The 23,891-nt window shown below is 37.0% G+C and overlaps 1 long non-coding RNA gene across 2 annotated transcripts in view; it reads left to right on the forward strand.

The window, feature by feature from the left end:
- Positions 1 to 10,321, forward strand: part of LOC131370208 (uncharacterized) — a 43,853-nt gene extending 33,532 nt beyond the window's left edge. For both annotated transcript variants that reach the window (XR_009207398.1, XR_009207399.1), the window contains exon 4: positions 599 to 10,321. This is a non-coding gene — a long non-coding RNA (uncharacterized LOC131370208). The remainder of the gene's footprint in view (positions 1 to 598) is intronic.
- Positions 10,322 to 23,891: the final 13,570 nt, after the last annotated feature.

Here is a 23,891-nt window from a genome sequence, read left to right on the forward strand (position 1 = left end):
GACATTAAATCAGAATGAGGAGAGATTGTCAGTTTTTGGGGTTTTTTTTTTTTTAGATTTTAATTTACCCTTTCTGGAAAGGAAATGCCAACATGCACTGATTGGAAAACAGAAAATTTACAGATGAATAGACAGAGGGGTATGTGTTTATTCTCCTCTCTTCAAATTCGAAACAGACGTCTCATCTGTTTTCCGAGTCTGTGTATAACATAACATCTGCAGTGTGTAAATTTGATAACGAATTTACTTTCCTTATTTAGCAGCTCACGTTTAATAGGCGACTTTTGCACACTGCGTGCTCAGAGCAAAATAGCATATGAGTTTATTCTTTCGCATTTCCCCCTAACCAGCTGCATAAACAGATAGGCAAAACACAATAGACTTCTAATTCAATATTCATTGGAAATAAGCCACTCTGCACGAATGTCCAATCAATCCCAAATCTATTTCCACTATGTTCCATTATCTGTGTGTTAGCTTGATTGCTAGGGAGAGATGAGCAGCAGTTTGTGTCAAGGTATTTATTTATTTTTTTATGCCTTCTTTTTTCATTATCAGGGATGATCATTATCCTGCCTCTTGTTTGCTTCTCCTTTAGAAAACACCTTTGGTTGAGGAGGTGAGATTGTCAGTTCTTTTTAAGAGCCTGCACTGAATGCTGACACCAACTGACAGAGGCACAGCGCTCCCCATGCAAGGTGACCAACCTTCCTTCTCATGGTTATTTTTGCTGTCCTCTGGGTTTATTGGTTTGTTTTCGGCTTGTGTCTGGCATAGCGCTAGTGATTCTTTAACACCCCTCCTACATTTTGCATCATAAATTACAAAACAACATATACAAACTTTATGGTCAAGGGGTTTGAGCTCACCAGTACCATCTTGTGACTAGTGTTATGAGACCTGTGTTAACCCTTCCATCTGATTCCATTTGCTGTAATAGTTTTACAAGGAATGGTTCAACATTTACTTCTATATCTATAACATATACAGTAACTGAGTAGCAAAGACAATTACCCTGTGTAGTGAGAAAAGAATTGAAAAATCGTTTACATGAAAACTTATTTAAATAAGTAAATGATGAATGGGTGCATTTAGTAAAATGTTTATGTATTTTTGAGAGAAACAATTTTTTTTTTGCAAATTGTTTGGTTAAAAATATTTGGAATTTAAAATGGGAATGTGCAGAATTTGTCATTTTACATGAGGGGAGATTTTGTGGCAATGTATTTCTTACATAGTGTCTCCATCAGACTTTAAAGAAAAGGAACCGCTATGGTAAGTCATTTTCTAATTTATTTTCTGATGCAGACTATAATGGTTGCAGTTTTTTTTTGTTTGTTTCATATTATTTATCTGCACACATTATGCAGCTGCCTATATTTTCAACATTTGGCAGACTCTCTTATCCAGAGTGACTTACAGTCAAGTGCTTTTGAAGTCACTATCAATGGTTACATCAATGCTGGTTCACTAGGTCACAGACTAAGAATACTATCAGTCTGAAACTCTCTTGGGAAGCAGTGCAGCAAGCCAAATGCAGACATTTTTGTTAAACAAGTGCTAATTTAAGTACTTTAGGAAGAGGTAGGTCTTAATACATGTTTTGAAGACCAGTTACTCGACTGTTCGGATAGCTAGTGGAAGTTCATTTCACCAGCTAGATGCCAGAACAGAGAAGAGTCTTGATGTGTACCTTCCATGTATCCTGAGAGATGGTGGGACCAGTTGAGCAGTGCTGGAGGATCGGAAGGAGCGTGGGATCATGGCTTGAGTATTTCAAGGCAGGCTTGAATATTTCAAAAATGGCTGATCTCCTGGGATTCTCATACACAACACTCTATAGGGTTCATACAGAACAGTGTGAAAAACAAAAAATATCCCATGAGTGGTGGTTCTGTTGGTGAAAACGTCTTGTGGATGGGAGAGGTCTGAAGAGAATGACCAGACTGGTTCAAATTGATAGGAAGTAACTCTAGCAAATGCTTCACAAACGTGGTGAGCAGAAAAGCATCTCAGAGTGCACAACAACATGCTGAAAGTTTAAACTACAACAGCAGAAGACCTCCTAAGGATCCGTTCCTGTCATCCAGCAGGAATCTGAGGCTACAGCGGGTAAAGGCTAACCAAAACAGATGATGTTTTTTCAATATTTAACAGTTCAGTTTCAATAAACTTGTGCCCACTGTAGCCTCAAATACCAGCATTCCAGTAAAAATCACAATAGTCAAGAAAGCATGGAAAAGGAAGTTGGTTCACAATGTCTGTTTCACAATCTACAGAGAGGATGGCTTGATTCACTCTTGAGACTCGCTCGTAACTTACGATGGAGGAGGTTCTGCATGATTTACTCCCTCAAGGGGATCTCTTTAAACACTTAAACCCTTCAGCATCTCCATTTAACCATAAAGGTAGCTCTCTTGCCTCAGATTCGCAGCCTCATTCATCTTACTCAGGCTGTGAAAACATGTAAAAAAGCACTTCAGAGAAGGGGACTGACAGTAGACTTTCACTGAGTTTAGTTTCAGAGTGTAGAGTGTATAAAATATTAATAAAGATGCCATTTTGTTTTGACACATTTGTTCACCTTATAGCACTTTATGCCAATGATTACTGAAGTGTGCCCATTTGTGACGCCTATTTAGACAGATAGTTGGCAGATTTACTTTTGCCAAATAATTATAGCTCATATTATTGAACAAAAGAAATTCAATAAACAATTTAAAAAAAAAAATTATGCCTTTAGCATTTTACAGACAGGTCAGACCCTGATATATTTTGTGATGAATATTTTCTACACTTTTTTCTCTTTTTTTTTTGCATTGATTTTACATAGAATTTATTAGAATGATTAGATTTTTTCCCCCAAAATTTGTATATACTGTTCCAGTACACAGCAGCCAATCACAGTTTCATCACAAACCCTGTGAGACTGGACCAGTATCAAGGATTTCTATAATACAGAAAACACACATTAGTGGTTCAATGTGGATTTTTCCTGTACAGGTCTAACATTCGCAGTAACAATCCTGAATAATCTGCCAAAAAATGTTTTTCCTTTTCAATAAAATATCTTATGTCATCTCGTGTTCGACAAACCCATCATTGATTCATAAAATCATTACACCAGATAATGTTAATGCTACCTAAATGTGGGAACAGAAAGTATTTCCGTTTGTTACGCCTGGAGATTGGAGATTGTCTAGACAGAGGGGGTAGCCTGGCATAGTACTTGATGTTGTGCCAGGTAAAAATTCCCCCTCTGTGTCTGTGGCTACCTGCTAAGTATGCACCTGTTAATATAGCTGTGTTTCTGGCATGCAAACGTGCAAATGAGGATTTCGCCTTGTTTGCTAATTCACACACAAAGTGATAAATGTAGAACATTTGGGTCATTGTGCACCAAGGGATTGCTTCGAAGGGTGATCCAGTGACAGCCAAGGAAGTTTTTTTCTCTCTCATTTGATAAATAACTCTCATTGGCTCCCCATTGCTCTGCATTGTTGCTTTGCCCTTCATTCATTTCCTTCTGAAATCAGCCCTCTGCGTCATGCTGTCAGAAAGTTAATGAGGTACTTTGACATGGATGACTACTATTCCTTGCATACTTATGGTTGTTTTTCACACTATTGTAACTCTATGCAATACAGACAAGTGTGCAGTCTACAACAAGTAGATCTAATTAAATGTTCTAGACATTTGTGTATTGAGTGTCTCTTACTGGTTATTAATCTCTTAATGGGGTCAAAGCCCATCAATCAGACGTCTTTTTAGCACATGCCATTGATTGTGAATTTGCCACTAAATTGCTAGTCAGGTCACTCACCACAAGCCTGAAGCTGCAGTCCCACTAGAAACTTATTTGTGGCAGCTTTGCAAGATAGGCATGACTAAGACAGAACTGTTTTTCATTCTTTAAAGTATGTATGTAGGATCAATCCATAGCAGCAAAAGCTGAGTCACAGTGCAGGAACTAGAAGAGAGCAAGTATCAGTCTTTAATATCATAGCTAGGTCTGATTTCAAAAGCTTCATTTTGTTGGATATCCAATTTGCTTATTAACATCAAAAGGTTGCTATCAGGGAACACAGCTAGATTTAGTGACCTTCAGGGACAATTTATTCAATTTATTTCATTTCAATTTAAGTGATTGAGAAGTTGCATATGAAATACCGTAGTGTGTGTAATAAATATGAAAGAAGTGGATTGCGACATACATCATAATACATCAAAATGTTTCCCCAAAATACACTTGATGGAGATACTAGACGTGAATAAACCAAGCTCACATTCATTCCCAATTCATTCATGCATTCATTTTCTTTCCACTTCCTGTACTTTTGGGGGCGGATAAAACAAATTGCACAAAAAAGAATAAACAACAAAACAGTGTTTTTTGTAGTTTTGTGGTTTGAGTAAATGTTTATATGAAGGCTAATATCAAGCATAGCTTTTTTGCTGACCAATGATTGCTAATGTTAAAAATTTAGGACCATGCACAGTGCTGCTTATCTGTATTTCGTTGATATGTGCATGCAAAATAGTTTTATGCCTATATGATGAAATTCCATGCTATAAGACTAACCCTAATGGTTTCATAATAGAAACAAGGACATTCTTGTGGATAATAAACACATTCTTACATTACGGCGCTCGTCATGTGTGATGTTATTTATTTTCTTTGTTGTATTGCTAAAGGTTATTTAATAAATCTGACTTTGTTTTTCTTGTGTTGAGCAGTACATAAGAATTGACTTTTCTCCTGCATTGTAAGTTATTGTAGTAATTAAATTGGAGCTCTCCTACAGGGAATTGGATTGTATTTTTGTGCACATTCACCATGAGTCAAAATCTTGTTACTATAAGAAGGTACAAGTTGTCAAAATATCACTTGTTTTTTCTTTCAGAAGGCCTCTGAGAGCCTGACCAATGGAAGTTTCCATGAGATCAACATATTGTGCATCCTACACAGACATCGCTACAACTGAAAAATGAAAACACTATGCACATCATTCCAGCATGTGTCTACTTGCCAAGTTTCAGTATAATATTTAATCCCACATATAGTATAAAAAGATTAACAGAAAAAGTAGTCATTTCCTTTCTTACTTGAAACATGCTTTCATATTTATTTTGGATTTTTTTCCACATTCTTCTCCACTGCCAAGAGATTTGACTCTACTGATTGCAGCTAAACCCTGTGCTTTCTTCCCTCATCTGTAGGTCACAATGAGCAACGTCTGAGCCTGAATCTGCGCAGTCGGCACTGAGGGACGGAATCAGACAGCCACGCAAATATTACTGGACAGCTGAACTGGCAACATTTCAAAAAGCTAAATGTCAGAGAGAAGCTCATTTGCAGCACAGGGAAAGGAAGGCACAGAGGCGGGGGTAGTGGAAGTGGAGTAGGGAAAGATGAGACCTCTTGCCTAAAATCACTTTCTCACCACTTTGGAGACACAACAGTTGCAAATAATAAAGGCTGCCAAAAACATCTCAAGAGAGCTGATAGAGCTGGCGAGAGTACTCATCTTTTTTTCTTTTTAAGTACACTTAACCTTTTCAATTCAACAGAGATTCCAAGGTTTCTCTTTTACAAAGCTTGAATATGTTATGGCAGTATCCTTAAAGATCATGGACTTCTTTAGGCAGTGGCTTGTATGTATTCAGTTCAAGATTTCAGGCTGTTGTTTTGCACAGCTGTTGGTATCATGCGCATCATTATTAATCCACTGGCACCTGCGCTGCTCTCTGGGATGAGAGAAAATGGTGGTAATGATCCCCCTGTTATTTTGAGCCAGACAAGCTTCAATTGCCAGGCAGCGTCCATCCATTGTTTCCGACAGGTGACTTGTTTTGCAGCTAAATGTGCATTTTCTCCTTCATACATCACTGCTGTTATTATAATGTGCTGGATGTCTCCAGCGTACATCCATTTCCTTATTCCCCAGATTCTCACCTAATCTTGGTGGCAGTGACAGGGTTAGGATTGCACTATTCACAGTTTTATGTCACTACTGTGCTTCCTGGTTCCTTTTCTTATCACTGATCTGCATTTCTAAACATGAATTTATTGCACACCTCCTACTGTAATGATCCCTAATAGACCTCACCTTAAGACAACAGCTCTGAGACTGGTACCATCTGGTGCACTTTCTAACAGCCTAGATAACCAAGAAGCCATAAAGCCACTGGTGAGGTGTTTTGCATTAAGGATGTCAACGGTCTTAGCTCATGTTATAAGATAACCATGACCGGATCTGATAAGTCGTTCAAACATCTCATACATGTTTGGACAGCAACACAACACTGATGTGGGATTAGCAGTGTTTCTTCCTGTTTATTCGTTGTTGCTGAAATGAGGTAGCATCAAACAGCATCAAACAAAACAGCCTTACAGATAGCAGGTCAAGTGTGGAAAACTCATCGATGCCAAACTGACCTTAACCACTTATAGCTTTCATAATAATTTGATTTTGTTCTATATATTGATTTTGTTTGAGATTGATCTTGGAGTTGGGAGTATCAGCCATGAGTGCTGATGGTTTTTATGCAAGCTTCATTGGTTAGAGCTGGTAAAGGTCAAAGAGTTAAATCAATCAGTTCATTATTTAAATGTATAAGTTACTTTCTTTATAAATGGCAAACCATGTTCGGTTCACAAAAAAACCACGCTACACTAAAAGGAAAGCTAATCTGCTAGGTAAGTGTATCTACCTAAGAAAACGATCTTGGGAAATATATAACATGGTCTACATAATGGAGCATATCATATATTCACAGTCAGCAAAAAGCCAGAATATCGATGGCAAACGTTTTGGCTATAAGATGTGGTGTCCTGTACTGCATGTAAAAGATACTATTTGGGTCGTGTTCATTTTATATTGATGTGTGATTTACCTCAAAGTAGAGTAATGTGAGAGATTTGTGTTGGCTGAACTTATTTTGTTTGTTTTCGTCAGTGTTTCCACATACTTACATGTTCCTGATTCTGTTAAGCAACAAAAAATCATTCTTCCATCAAGCAGTCTGTGCCTCAGGTGATGTGTGTAATGCAGCATGGGACTGTATAACATATACAGTATATTGAAGTAACACAATTATGTATTGTTTTTTTTTTTTTATTCCCAACAGATCATGAGAGAGTCACAGAACCAAAGCTGTAACAAGGACTGTTGTGTTCTGCTCTGGTCCTTTTCTGTTCAGGTTCCATAAAGCTTAGATGTCTTTTGGTTTTTGCCTTGATATCAGTGTCCCTCAGTCATGCCCCAACAGTTTTCCATTTGCCCTCGTCCCCTCCTCTCTCCCACTGCTGTCACTGTGAAATATGTTCAGGCTCCCTTCTTTAGTCCCAAAGCGGAAAGGAGGTGAACAGCCAGACAAGGCCAAAGACACTCAACCAATTGCTTTGAGCTATTTTTTTTAGTCATAAAAGAGAGGGATGATGTTTTTAGAAGCTACATATATGGATGCATTTTTAAAAAACAAAGACTCAATTACCCAAACAATAAAAAACACCAATAATATACTGAGAAAGATAATGTTTTTGAGTATAATATTTGGAAAATTTCTCTCAGTGTGGCTCTCCTTGCTGGAGGCAATGCAAAGAACATCCATCAACAAACTCTATGTAAAAAATACTGTGATGGGCTGTTCCTTGTCTAATATTATTTCTCGTTTGCCACTCTTGCCTCTGGCTCGATCGAAATCAGCATCCGGATTTCTGTAAAGCTGCTTTGATACATTAGTTACGTCAAACATGAAAAGCGCTATATAAATAAAATGTAATTACATTTATTTGAATTGTCAACATCATAGCGGATATGTACTGTGTGGATTTTAATCAGCGGGACGCAGAGATGTGTTATTTACACAAAGTTGGCTCTAACACTTCACAGCCAAGTCCTGAAGATCTTCTACTTATTCATTTCCCTCTATACCCATGTCATTTTTAAATGAAAGTGTTTCACATATTGAATACTGATGCAATATGATTCATCTATTTTTGAATTAACCAAAAATGCTAGTTGGCAACAGTAATATTTTTAGACAGGTCAATACATCATAAGAGCTGCCTTCGACTATGTAAGAAGATCCTTGTCCTTTTTTTTTAAGACAGTGAATCTTCTCATTTCTGCATTGAATTGAAATATATAGCGTGAGAAAAAAAAAGCAACAATAGATCAAAATAGTACAGCAATCTTCCAATAGTGGTTATAGATGTGGAAAACGGTTTTATTAAAGTTCGATGTTATGACATTGAAACAATCCTAAAAAAGAAAAGGTGGCTTTCTGTGTTAGCTGTCACACATTCAAGCTGGTAAATATTTAATAACTGGGGAGAACTGAATAGTGTGGTCACAATTTAGAGCAGTCCATAATCATTAAATTTGCGTTTATTGGTCAATTCATTTGCTAAGAAAACAGATCAATTGCTGTGGCAGCATATCTGCAAAGCCATTGCATGATTTGTTTGAAGGAAGGTGCCACCTACTGATGCTGCCTACTTCTCGCTTGAGTAAGTGCGTTGTGCTTGTTGCTGGGATCCTGACTAACAAGCAAGGCACTCATACTGTCACAAGCTGGACTTGTATGTAATCTTTGTATACAGTTTAGATAAATAATATAGATGATCCTTAGCAGAAACTCAGCTGAAGTATTTTTTTTTATTTTTTTTTAATACAACTACAAAAGAAAAAAATGTCTGGATGGAAAGCAACAAAACAAATAAAATACACATGCAAATAAAAATATGTGAACCCTGCAGACCTTCATATAACCTTTTAGGCATTTACATAACAGTGAGTTATGTATACTGTTTATTTAAGAGCAGAAAAGGCTGAAATGTTAAAACCCACAAGAGGAAACAAGTTCCTTATAAAAGCAGTTTATGAGATGCAGTAGAGTTTTTGGCTCTTTTTCCAAAAAAAAAAAAAAAATTAAGCTTTTCTTTTTAATGTGTTGTGTTGTTTTTTTTTGCTCTTTTTTGTCTCTAGCTTAGGCTTTCAGTTCTGCAGGCTCTCAAAGTTGGATCAATTTGTAAATCTGTTGATCGATATTTAGGCTGTTTTAATCAGAAAAAGTTTTGCCTCATTTAATGTTATCCTGTTTTCATCGGCTTAGTGCATTTTCACATTACAAACATGTCTGTTAAAATAAATGATTGTTTCTTTGCAAGGCAGCGCATGCATAAACTTTTAGCAGAGCTGTAAATAAGCCAGCATCCAGAGTTGAGTAGATGAGGAATAAGGGGTTTTCTCAAGAGATTAGGAATGGTTTGCTCATTCTGTTAAATATGGTATTTGTTTATCATACCATTAATTATCATGTATTTATATATATTAATGTTCCTTCCTATAAATACTTGAGTTTTTTAAAATCATTATTATTATTCTTATTATTATTTACTTTAATTTCAATAAAGCTACTGTAGAAATCTAAAATCTCCTTAGAAATACATTAAAATTGGAAAGGCTTATAAGTGACTTTATTATTATTATTTATTTATTTATTTATTTATACAATGATTTCTATCCTGCATGAAAACCTGCGCCTCCATATTTCTTTCCTACATTGCAGCTTACCTGTGGTCAGGGAGTTCTCGAAGGTTTCAGGGTCATTGACTCCTCTTCTGTCTCTTCTTCCACACTGTAAATGCTCTCAATAACATTTACAAAAGAGAACAACTTAAATGCCAGCCACATGTTGTACAGCTATGTGGATCATTGATTTTAGTGACCGAGCTGGGCAAAAGAGAATGACCGTATGATGTTAGCTGTCCTACTGGTGCCTTGAGAGTATCAGTGTGCTGAGCTCTTTGCTACAGGCAGTGGTGATGTGGAGGGAATTTTGGTTGCCGAGCAGCACATAATGAGCTCATAATGAGGAGCAGGTGCCCTTGAACCTGTGGCAAGAGGAAGGCATGTGATGGCTGGCATGAGCCACAAGCTGCTTTTGTATGAGGGAATCTATTTATGCCACATCAACCAACCTACTGTGTGCACAAAAAACACACATTGTGGACAGTTGTAGCTGATGTTAATACTGTACTTGGCCCTGGGGCATCTATTCATTTAAACAGCAGTATTGCAAGCAACTCCTTTAATGTAGTTCTAAATATAATGTTATTGAGGTAAGCTGAAGCATAGGTGGAACAAATGAAAACACATTCACATTATGTACTACATTGTGTATCTAGAACATAGTTGTCATACCTTATCCGGAAAGGGCCGGTGTGGTTGTGGGTTTTCATTCCAACCAAGCAGAAGACACACCTGTGTCTGTTGAAAGCAAAAATCGGTTGATTAAACAGGTGGAATCAGGTGTGGCTCTGGCTTGATCAGAATGAAACCCTGCACCCACACTGGCCCTTTGCAGATAAGGTCTGACACTCCTACTCTAGAATATACACCGACCAGTCATAACATTATGACCACCTTTTGCTGCCAAAACAGCCCTGATCCATCATGCACTGTGTACAGTATTCTGACACCTTTCTATCAGAAAGGTCACCCAACAGAAGAGCTACTGTTGCTCAGATTGCTGAAGAAGTTAATGCTGGTTCTGATAGAAAGATGTCAGAATACACAGTGCATGATGGGTCAGGGCTGTTTTGGCAGCAAAAGGGAGACCAACACAATATTAGGCAGGTGGTCATAATGTTATGACTGGTCGGTGTATATTCTAAAGTAGGAGTGTCAGACCTTATCTGCAAAGGGCTGGACCAACGCTGATTGGTGAATATTTTTTAAAATTCACAGACCTTCTTAGCTATACTTCTGATTCTACTGACTTAATTGATAATCTCCATTTTATTATAAGCTTACAAAGAACATAATACTGCACACACATCAAGTAAAGTGAAATAAATGATGTGCTTTTATGAGTCGCTTTGCTGGAAGCAGTTAACTCAAACATATTTCCAGTAATTAACACTGTTTTGTTTTTATTTTTGAGGAATGGTACTCCTTTACCTCTTCATACATTTTCTAGTCTATTTCCTATTTCCAAAAATAAGCACACGATTGATATTTTTCCATTACAAAATAAGGCACTATAAGGACAATAGCTGAATATATATTTTTAAAACATGATAAACAGGGTACTGCAGTTTTCATTTAATTAATAATGAAAGTTAGTTTGGTCTTAAATATGTGTTTCATATTATAATTTCAGACCATAAAGTTAATTCTGTGTTGTTTGATATGTTATTTAGATTTTTGGAGGCTTGCCATTGTGCTGCACTGGGACTAGCTGAAAAGCCTGTGATGGCAAATTCATACATGTCAACTCACAAATTCTATCACCAGTACATTTTAAATCCAAGGTGAAGCTAGTATTGCAGTAGTAATATACCTTTGTTTTTTTTTAATATCTACTTATTTAAATTTAGCTAATTTTTATAAAGTTCATAATAAACACTTATGTTCTATTTCTTCAGGCTTTATTTTTGGAGTGTTATGGTATATATTCTTCCTTGGTAAGAGGATCCTGCAATGGGGAGCTGTGCCTGTCTCGCATTCGCCTGTCTCTCACTGAGCCGGTGAACATGGCAGCGTAACTCAAGCCTACAGAGTCCTGGAAGTCTCGGCTCGTCAAATGATGATAGTCTTACAATCATCTATCAGGCCTTACTGATTCTTTCAAGGACTTTTGTATTGCTCTCACTGCAGCAATCTGCAGTCTGCACTAACCTCTCATTATGTTAATTTAAAATGTATTTTATTTGCTAAATCTGTTTATCTAATAAACCAGCAACTAAACCTTTATTTGTGAGATCTTAAAAAGTATGAAATTAGATAATGATATATGATAAGATATATGATTAGATAATGAAATGATAAATAGGATGTGCTATCTCCTATCATGTATCATGTTCTAATTATCTCACATCACTACTGTGACAGTTTTGTGAATACCTCTTAAAGCGAGGTTTGTCTGTGTCCTGTGTGTCCTTGTGTGAATAATTCTTCGAGCAAGAAATAATAAACTGCGAGATGTTTGACACTTTATTAAACATAGCTGTAAACAAAGTCTGAAGGCATCTATAAGGGGAAGTAACAGTTACAGCACAATTTACCTACTGTATTTGCTAACAGCTGCCCCTCCCGCTCCTACAGGGTATTTTTAGGGTCTTTGGTGAGCTCTGCTCTGTTCCAAAGCTCATTTATCATCATATTTTCCAACAAGGTCTGAACCCACCACACATCCCTTCCGCTCACCCTCTTCCAGTGTGTGTTTTGGGTGCTTACCCAGTTGCAGCTGGCAGCTCAACCTACACCTGTCCCAGGCCTGTCTCATCATATGTTACGTCCAACCGGCAATGAGCATGTGACGTTCAATGACGTTCTGTTTTGAGTTAAGGTTGATGTGCTTCTGAATTTTTGTCAAGCAGCTACTGCTCCAAAATTGAAAGCATTCATCTAAAATTGTAATCATTAATCTAGGTCTGATTGCTTAAGTACAAGTGTTTATTATATGTGGTAACCCCTTAAGCTCTTGATTTATTCATTTTATTTAGCAACTACTATAAATATTGCTGTAATGAAGTATTAAGTAAGGTCTGTGCTGATTTGTTTGCTGTGTTGGGCAGAGAGGCTGGAATCAACTTCCTGCAATGTGTCATGGGGGTTTGGAGAGAGGCAAAGGGTGTGTGTGTGTGTGTGTGTGTGTGTGTGTGAGAGAGAGAGAGAGAGAGAGAGAGAGAGAGAAACACAGCCTCACCTCAGGCAGGAGCAATATTTCATCAAACAGTTCATAAAGCTCCGATCTGCTCACATCTCCACATTTCTCTGAGAAGCTTGAAATAAACATATTTAATAATAATAAACATACTGAATTATGCCCAGTATGAATTATTTATATAAAACAAAAATTAAATATTATATAACACAATTCAATGTGGAGTTAATATGATTGGATTAAATGATTTTGTGTCTATATTAGGATAAGAAGACAAACAAAATTACCCCACGATAGTTACTTAATGCTATGCAAACATGTGGAAATATGAATTAGAGGTCATTATAATCAGTTTAACAATATTCTTGCCTCAGTTACCTACTTACTTTTTTTCCTTTTTGGTGGTGAAAATATAAGTACTTATTTGTCTCCTCCAAGTACAGTGAGCCATGTGAACATGTCAGGTATTTTACAGACAAAAATCCCACCACAAACCTCTTAAAAATGAAATGCAATATTCAGAAATTAAATAACAGCCCTTGTAAAATATTCCTCGTAAAATAATAAGCTAAATCGTAGGGGTGAGGGAAAAAAATGTGTGATTCTTAAATGCTTCACAAATCTCTGCAAATAATTCTGCATTAATCCACAGATCTTTAGGAGGAAACACTACAAAACAAATTGTGAATGTGTGTGTGTGTGTGTGTGCTTTGTAATCTTCCTTCTCAACACAGAACCTACAAGCTTCATTCAGAAATGTCTTGGCACAATAACTGGGCAGGTTGCAGTAGTATCTCAAAAGATTACACACTACATAGCATTTTATAGTATGTTTTTAAAAGTAAGAGATGGTCACAGTCAGCTACAGGCCAGATGTGGCAACCCAACATTAACCAGATGTAAAATTTTTCTGTTATTATTATCATCATCTGAGCCACACACTGCATCTCACTTCCAGAAGTAAACTAACAGTAATATATATATATATATATATATATATATATATATATATATATATATATATATATATATATATATATATATATATATTCAAATTATATATGGTTCAGTCTGTTTAGACATGCAATAACTTCAGTGTACCAAACCAAATAACAGCTTACATGTGACCCAAGGGTGTCTGATATCTGACTGCCTCCTAGACTACACACAAATCCATCACAGAACTAAATAAATATTTTTATTGTTTGTTTACAGTTTCAGGAATCAATTTCTCATGCCTAATCTTTATAAAGCCAGTGTTTGCATGGTTTTAATATTTTAATGTATTCCTGGGTATATGACTTCACATCGCCAGGCTCAACGTGTTACAACCCACCAGCTAACATTCCACCATGAGGTTACACCCCTGTGCATCTAAAACAGGTTCCTGGAAGTGCAGTTAACACAGTTACATTCCACACTTGGATTTACAACTGTGTCACTTCTGCTTAAAGCCTAGCCAAGATATATGCCTCTTCTCCCCTGATGGTATTACAAAGTAAACCCCCTTGCAAGGCTATAAATGTTAGCCACGTGGCGTCACTTACCTTGTCATTGCCTATTGGGGTGCCTTGTATGGCCTCTGTCCTGCTGACCTAAATCTGAAAATCAATATTGCAACAGAGGTTCTTTTAAATTTAACAGTTAATGCTGGAGTTAATAAAAGGATTTGGATCTGACTCACAGGGGTACCACTTGGCACTCTTACATTCACCAGATTAAAGAATCCTAGTGTCATTACTGCTGTTATAACAACAATGACATGTTACAGCAAAGCGTACCAACACATGAGATGTTTGTGTGGCCTTGCTCATCAGCCTGACAGTGTGTGTATACAGGACTGGAATAAATGTGTACCAGTGCCAGTTGCCGTTCAGATCTGATTTTCAGTTTGCCTAGTGAGCAGATCTCAATCTGTTCTGTGATGCTGGGGAAGTGCTGTGACAGGAGCCATGTGTTCTCGCTTCTCTCATACAACACCCACACACACACACACACACACACCAAGAATAGTGATAGCCCTTTAATCAATTATCAGGACTCCCTGCTCTGACACAGTCTGTTGTCTGTTATGCTACTGTATATCATTAGTGTAAAGGATCATGCAGGGTGAACAACTGTGCTTTTGTTTTAAACACTCCCTCCTAAAAACACTGTAAATGTGAATCTGCTTAAATATGTCAAACAAATTTTGTTTTGGGTCTATGACATAAATCCCCCCCCCACCTTCTCTCGGCTAATGATGTTAAGAATGTAATTTCTTACAAGAAAAATAACTAAATACAAATACAAACAAAAATGATGGGACCATTTTTGCCAGTCACATCATTTATTTGCTGTTCACAAACTGAAGTGAATGAAAAGGCCAGCACTGATTTCTTTCTAGCAGAGTGAAACACCACTAGATTTAGCTAATTTATTCAAGTCTACAGTTATATTCAGCAGTGACTGAGAAAGTACATGTTAAATACAGTAGTGGATGTAATAAACATGAATATTGATAATTCATTATTTCAATGCTTTTCTCAAAATACCTTTGGGAAGATACCTTCTACCTTTGGTGGATCCTGTGCTCTCATTGCCATGGCACAGGTTCTATTTCTAGGCAGAGAGCTAACCAAGCCACCGTACAGTTAACCCACAGTCCCAGTCCCAAGCCCGGATTAAATGGGAGGGTTGGCAATAGTAAGGGTATTCGGCTAAAAACCTGTGCCAAAATAGAAACCAAAGTGATCCACTGTGGCGACCCCAAACAGGAAGCAGCCGAAAGAACAACAACAAAAACAAAAACCTTTGGTAAGATATTAAATTAAATTGACTAAGCAAATATTGTCCACTTTGAAGAACAAATGACACAAAGAGGCCGATACATTTTGTGTTCTTCAGTTTATACAAGAAAATGATTCTGTCCTGTTCACAATGCTTGCTATGAAGAGACACAGCATGACTAATAGTATCAGTGAGTTATCCCTCCCATTTAATATCCGGACCAGCCGTCACTGATCTGTATTAAATAAGCTGTTGTATGTATCCATTTGATTGAATGATCTAGTCCACTGTAGCTTCTCTGCACGTTTCCTAGACCATACTAAGATCTGGATAAGCCTCTCAGATAAAACAAGGCTTCTGGTTTCTGATCAGATTAGTATTCAGTATTCAAGTACAAAGACCAATAGCAGTTAGGCAAATTCAGGTTTTTAATTTAAGTTGGTTTTCTCATAAAAGGAATTTGTCCTCATGAATGCTAAATACATCAAATATGAAGATAGATTAAACAACAGCAGATGGTTCAGTTAGCAGTTAATTACCAAGAGCAATGCTAGAGCAGGCTTTCACTATTTATTTTAACTGAAGGTGCACATTTTGCCCCACTCCTTGTCTGTTTTTTATTGGTTGTCATGCTCTAAGAGACATTTCTGCCCACAGCCTTGCTTCGATTTGCTGCTGGAAGGCAGAAAGCAAACAAGTGAGAAAGTCACAGTACACCAGGGGAGATTATCTGAGCATGGCGACTGATCCAAAAACAAGAAACACCTTGTCAAAGTACAGACTGGGTGAGCTTTGATTGCCCAAAGAAAACTGGCCAGAGAAAAAGAAAACTGTCATTTCTGTTTGAATGTAAAAAAAAACAAAAAAAAAAAACAATTATCCAGGTTTTGCCAGAATATGTCAAAAACAGTCTTAATTATTTCTCTAATTAAAAGGAGTGCTGCCCAAAATTCTTGTACTACTGACAAGTTATCAACTGCTCTTTAATGATTTTATTTTATTTTATTTTATTTATTTATTTATTTATTTTTATTTTTTAGTACATTCATGTTCTACTATGTTAGTGGTGAAGAAAGCAAAATTTTAAATAACATTTGTGGAATTGTGAAGTGATGCTCTACTGATGACATGAGGTTGTATTTTTTTTTTTCTAACTCAATCTAACTCAATAACACGCATTTTAATAATCCTAGAGAAATACTTCTACTAGTGCCACAGGCAGCACCAAATCTTCTGCAGTAACTCTTGATGGACTTTCAGTTCCAGTTTCAGTTAGACCTGGGTGTGATTGGCCACTCAAGTGTCTTATTTAAAGCTCAAATTTGCTTTGCTCTAACACTGCAGGTCCTTTATTAGTACCTAGAGTAATGACTGCTAAAATCCTTCCAATTAGTGTTTAGGACTCAGCTGTAATCTTTAGGCTAAAAACCTATTGGTTTAGTGAGCAATTTTGTTAAATAGCCTTTCTCTTCAGCAAAGGTGCAAAAGAATTTTGGTCAAATGTAATGTTTTGATACTGCACCCCCCCCACCCCCCCCCACACACACACACAAACTGATGTGATCACTCTGATTTGTTGAAGCTTTATTTCCCAAGGTGCCTTAATGTCTGTATCACTTTCTGGCTCTCTATTCCATTTTTGCTGTCACAGCCAGGCCTGCCGGAGTCCCTGCTTTCACTCTGATCATAATATAAACACTTTTAAACCAGTGTGGGATAATAGCATGATCTGTACTCTCTCTCCTTCAAGCTGTAAGTATACTCCTGCTGCCTGTTGTGATGATGGTGCCTGATCCTGACAAACTTATTCTCCTGTGGATCCACTCGCCCTCTAGATCTGCCTGATTCATCCTGACACTACATCTGTTCAGAACATCTGCACTTGTGACTATGTTGTAACTGCTGTTGTGGACAGTCCTACACGGACACCCTTAAGATGTCACTTGCCCTTGCTTAAGTGGATCATTTCATCCAAATCCAAATAAAGATGTTCCAGTGCCATGAGTCTTAGTCACAGCGGGCAATATTCAAATCAATAATTATCTAGATATTGACATAGCTTTTGAACTTAAGTCATAAACTTGAATACAGCCCAATATGCACACACAGAACATCCTTTCAGCACACTAGCACTGTTTGCTTTTACTTCTTTAGACTCTAATTACATACTCTAAAGTAAACATTCCCCTAATATTATCTCTTTGTGTTTCTCAGTGTTTACATACAGAATGAGTTAACTGTGTTCTATGCTTTAGAATGTATAGGAAACAATGTGTGTGTGTGTGTGTGTTCTATAATTTAGGAACCAAAAATCCAAAATATTATCATTTGTCATGCCAATTAAGTTTTAAAATGGACTTTAAATTCAAAGAGATGAGAGTGTTTTAACTTTTTTCTTTCACACATTTATCACACACTGATTTTCTAATGTTTTATACATTTTGCATGTACAGTATGTCATGTAACGTTTTACAAAGTATAACACATTATACCATAAAAAAAGAAACATACTTGGTGAATTATTTTGAATATTTATAATGACTTATAAAGACTTATGTTAATGCTGGGTGTTAGCTGAAAACAGAGAAAAACACATTCATTTATTATTGATTTTATTGCATCATTGCGATGACAAATGCATGCCTAATCTTACTAATCTTAAGTAAATGCAGCTAATGTAATAAATGCACACAGGAAAGCCTGTCTGTAGACATCACATACAAAAGCCATAGTTTTCTTGACATTAGTAACTGGCTTGATATCGATCATGACTGTGTGTGTGTGTGTGTCACACAATTCAATTTCAGTCTAATCTTTGCAGACACAGCAACCATGTTCTTTACCAGATCACAGGACACTTCTCTGATACTGTTCTCTGTTTGTGTTTGTGTGTATGTGTGTGTGTGTGTGTGTGTGTGTTAAGAACATTTCCAACTTGATATCTGTGCTTTCTGTTTTTCTTCAATTCACAACACATCCAGAGAGACCGAGTGAGAGAGAAAGAAACAGAGTGAGTGAGACACACAGAGAGAGAGAGAGAGAGAGAGAGAGAGAGAGAGTCAGAAAGGGAGTCAGTATTCCTCCAGCATGCTTCAGCAGCATCTGTGAGGGCACATCAGATAATTATGCTCTGGTGCTACATATGGCACTCATAATCGATGTGATGCAACCCTCTTAATAAGCCATAATATCTATCACATTTCATCAGCATAGCATTCAGTGTGAGAATAGTAGATGTCTCAAATTGGGTGATTTGTGAATATACTGATATTAGTTATGGTGAGTAGAAGACTATTGAAGCACTTATTATTTTATATTATCTTATATTTATTATTATATATTATTATTATTATTATTATTATTATTATTATTATTATTATTATTATTATTATCTAATCAACTACAAAAATTCTAACTGAAATTTGCAAATAGAGTTTTATTGTCTTGAGGCAATCATTGAAAATCCCTGTAGATTATGCTGCAATAAGAATTCAACATTTTCTGTGTCACATATTGTACCTCATAGGGCTTTTATTGAGTGTGAGACACATTAATTTTGTTGGTCTGCAATAATTGCACAGCTAAATAAAGAGAAGAGTGACAATATGGTGATCTTAGTGCAAATAAAAGGCCTTTAAAAGCCTGTATACAGAAAACGTATGCACTGATTCACTTTGTGAAGTGATGCACAGTATATGAGAACTTTCTGCATGAATGTCTAACAGCAGTCTATTCAGCAAATCGAGTACATTTTTAGAGTTGTTTAGTTTGGAGTTGCTTAATTTGGACTTAATGGAATTGCTTATTATTTCCTCTTCTTCCTGCACAAGTTGGGGATTTTTACATGAATCCTGAATAAGTCAAGAAATACACTATATTGACAAACGTTTTGGGTTCATTGAATTCAGGTGTTGTTTTTCAGGGGTTGGGCTCGGCCCCTTAATTCCACTGAAAGGAACTCTTAATGCTTCAGCATACCAAGACATTTTGGACAATTTCCTGCTCCCAACTTTGTGGGAACAGTTTGGGGATGACCCCTTCCTGTTCCAACATGACTGCACACCAGGGCACAAAGGAAGGTCCATAAAGACATGTAACGAGTTTGGTGTGGAGGAACTTGACTGGCCTGCACAGAGTCCTGACCTCAACCTGATAGAATATCTTTGGGATGAATTAGAGTGGATACTGTGAGCTAGGCCTGCATCAGTACCTGACCTCACAAATGCGCTTCTAGAGGAATGGTCAAAAATTACCATAAACACACTCCTAAACCTTGTGGAAAACCTTCCCAGCAGAGTTGAAGCTGTTATAGCTGCAAAGGGTGAGCCAACTCCATATTACATTCATGTGCATGTAAAGGCAGACGTCCCAAAACTTTTGGCAATATAGTGTATGTGATATTTGTGAATGAGTCATTAAAGTGAACAAATCGGTTTCAATGATAGTGATTCCTTTTGTTCAGTGGCTGCGACTCTGTTCTATTTCAGCAAATTTGTTAAGTTCCTGTGTTCAGCAAGTCCTGTTTAGATGAATTTGATCCAAGCTGAAGATTTCCCAGCATTCCACTGCATGCAATAGCACTCTAGTGTGGGTGTGAAAAAAAAAAAGAATTCTTCTAAACACATAATAACAAAATAAGCATACTAGAAAATAATACAGAACAGACGTGATTACCAGTTATTTTACACTACTCAAGCTGTTTGTTTTGCCTTAAACAGCGGCATGATCAGAATTTGGGCAAACCCTGCAACTAAACAAGCTGGGGAAGGAATATGAATGAATCATTTAACTGAACACATTCAAATAAAATGAGTCACTTAAAAGACTCACTGTCAAAAGACTTACTGTGAGCAAACAAAAATGAAATCACCACGGTAAACAGTGATGTTACTTCCTTTGTTTTTATTTGTGAATGAAAGCAACACAATTATTACTACTGATATTGTTTGTTACTACATTTTATTTGTGCTTGTCTGCAACATTACTCAGTACAACACCTCTTTGCATATTAATACTGCAGACTTCATACAGGTTTTTTCATAATATTGTTCAGCTCTGGCCTGTGGTGTACATATTTGGTTGGAACAACTTTAGACTGGGTTCTATGAACTGGTCTATTAATGACACCTTTCCATTTATATTTAGTCTGATTTCTGTACTTCACTGGTGGACTTGTCGGGCTATTTATAGCAGTGCATTATGCAATGCACATTGTTGGCACCTTCCCTAATCTTATCCCAGTGGATCTGTCTGTGTATCATAGTGCTTCATTTTAAGTATGAATGCGTAAAATAAATTACTGGCTGTTAACTAAAGGGCAAGGGCAAGAATAGGAAGAGAAGAAGAGTTACGATGCCAACTGATGAAATCTCCAAATGTTGCCAAAGGTCCTTTATGGACAAGTAAATCATTTTGAGCACAGGGGACACTGTTTAATTCACTGGTTGTCCTTGACAATGGTGTATTTACTCCTAACAAGATAAGGGAAAGCCCACCAGCATGTGCATGCAGACACACACACACACACACACACATGATCAAACTTTGTAAATAAATGCCCTCCAGGACTGTTGTGTCTAACCTTTATGACTAGCTGGTGAATTTGTCAGGGTAGACATATTTTATTGCTAATGTTTACCTCTATACATTTAATCACACTGAATCACTGAGACGTGAATATATGAAATGGATCCAGCATGATTTATAAAGGCTTTCTCATGATGGACATCATTCTCATAATGTAGGTCACTTGCATGCAATCAATATGTCACACACAGCTGAGCTACTAGACAGGCATCTGGTTCAGCAGCAGGTCGTACAGCGTTCTGCGGTTTAATACGGGTGTTTGTTTTTGGTTTTTGGTTTTCTGCACCACCCTCTCACCAATCCAAAATATGCGCCTTATGACATGGTACTGTCTAAAAAATAATCCTCTACCCAAGGAAGTCATTTCCTGTTATTGGCAGCATGCCAGTGTAAAAACACTATTATGTAGAAATCACATTGCCAGTAATAACAGCCTATTGAATATTTTAGTTATATTTATTTACTGACATGCTAGCTAGTTGAATCTTTTATCAGTCGATGCTTCATAATGGATCACATACTGCTAATACTTCTAGAGGTTTCAAGCAGTAATATGTTATAAGTGTACTCTTCATAGGGCTACATGGACCCTAAACTCAAATCTGCTTTAAATTTTGATCTCGATTTTACTAAGGAATTTAGACTTTTCTTAATATAAAGCTGTGTTATGTCAGTTTCCAAGCTGATACAAGAAGGATAATACAACTGACTTTGTAGCTTGATGCACTTCTGGTATATCACAGTGACATGACAGTGATGATGAGATGGGTAAAGTTTCAGGACGAAATGCTTATATAGGGTCAAAAAACATACAGATAATACTTTTAATACAGTGTCTTAAAATTGTTATACGTATACAAAAAAAGATTTTACAAGCATAAATAAGAGAAAATCTATCTATCTTATATCTATATCTTGAAATAAATCTTTCCGTCTTTAATTTAATGTATCTTTAGGTCAGTTGTCTTGAAGTGTTTTATGTTTGCTATCATGTAGCTGTTTGAATATTGCTGCTAAGTGTAACCTTGTCATGCTAACAGATCAATTTGAAAGCCACTTGCATTATAAAACCTTGTGTAATGTCTTTTAATGTCTTTTTTTTCCATTAGCTTTTGTAACGGTATTAGTTGATCAGTCAGGTGCTCTGCGGAAGTTGAGGGTAGATATCTAACATGTATAGATTTTTCCAGGGTCACATATCTGCTGACCTTTCAATCTTCATCCAGCTATCAAAATGCTTGAATAACAAAATTCATGTGCTACATAACATCATCCTATGAACAGGTATATTGTTCTATGTTTTCGATCAAATAGGTCTATAAGAGCCAATGGTTTTACAATTACTGTTTCACTTTAACCAATGTTTTGTATTGGTTTTTAGTGACCCAATAAAGAAACGTATGTATTACCCTTTAATTCTGGCAGGATAAAGGTCAGTGGGGAACTGCTGGTGCTTTTTTCCCCCATATCAAGGTAAAAGGTGACCTTTCATAGAAAAAAGGATGGTATGACTTATTTGAACTGTTTAAGCCAAAAGACGACATTTAATAATGTGGAGGATGTCATGGGCAAATGCCAGTTGTTTCCTTGTGTGAGTCTGGGAGAAAAACACATGAAGAGCAACACCTTGTCTTATGAAAGCAGCACATCCTTGAAATTCACTTGTTGTAATATGTTCATACGTCCCACGTGGCATTATTATCAAGTAAATGAGGCTTCAAAACGAGTCCCGATTCTGACGAGCAGCCGAAATGCTCGCGAATGTGGGCAGACAGATTTATATGACTGCCTTTGTGTCTGTTGACAGCAGTGACACAATGGTAAGCCTGCTCCGGCTCTCCTCCTGCTGCTAGCTTACAGTGATAAATTAGCACTGTAGAGATGCAGATTAAACTCTCTGTCTCTCCTCGCCCAGCTCGGCGGGAATATTTTCCTTTGATGTCCTTCAGCAAGGCTGAACTGAGGAGCACCAAGGCTTCATACCAAATAAATGTGCCAAGTGATAATTACATAACTAGGAAATATGACCACAATTTGCTTTGAGCTTACAGTATTCTCAAGAAATCATGGCGTGTGTGTGTGTGTGTGACATTCCAGTGATTCAGCCACCATTGGATCTAAATGATGGACAGTGATATCCACAATAATAACTAGTTTAAAAACTATCATGAGGATACTTGGTCGTCCTGCACATTCCACAGATGAAGATTACTGAGATCTGTGGAATTTGGAGGCCAAGTTAACACCTTAAACCAGGGATGTCCAATCTTATACACAAAGGGCAGGTGTGGATGCAGGTTTTTATATCAAATAAGCAGGAGCCACACCTGATTCCACCTGTTTAATCAGTTGATCTTGGATTTTAATAGACTTCAGCTTGGTTGGAATGAAATCCTTCATACATACCAGCACTTTGTGGATAACATTGAAAACACCGGCCTTAAACTCTTTATCTTGTTCCTCAAACCATTCCTTAATCAATTTTTGCAATGTGGCAGACAGCATTATCCTGCTGAATAAGGCCACTGACATTATACGCAATATTGTTGACATGAAGGAGTGTACTTGGTCTACAGCAATGATTAGATAGGTTGTACATGTCAAAGTAACATCCACATCACACTGCCTCTACCAGCTTGCCTTCTTCCCATAATGCATCTCTTCTTGGACCACTGTTGGAAGGTACTAAACACTGCACACTAGGAACACCCCACAATAGACCTATTTCATCAAAATCTTCTGGTCCATAATGAGGGCCCAGGCATTATAAATTTCTGTGTAATAAAAATGAATAGTATTATTTATGTAAATACAATTCAATGAACATTTGATGCAGACAAATAAAGAGCTGGCAGAGA

This window comes from Hemibagrus wyckioides, linkage group LG19, assembly GCF_019097595.1.
Source record: "Hemibagrus wyckioides isolate EC202008001 linkage group LG19, SWU_Hwy_1.0, whole genome shotgun sequence".
Lineage (NCBI taxonomy): Eukaryota > Metazoa > Chordata > Actinopteri > Siluriformes > Bagridae > Hemibagrus > Hemibagrus wyckioides.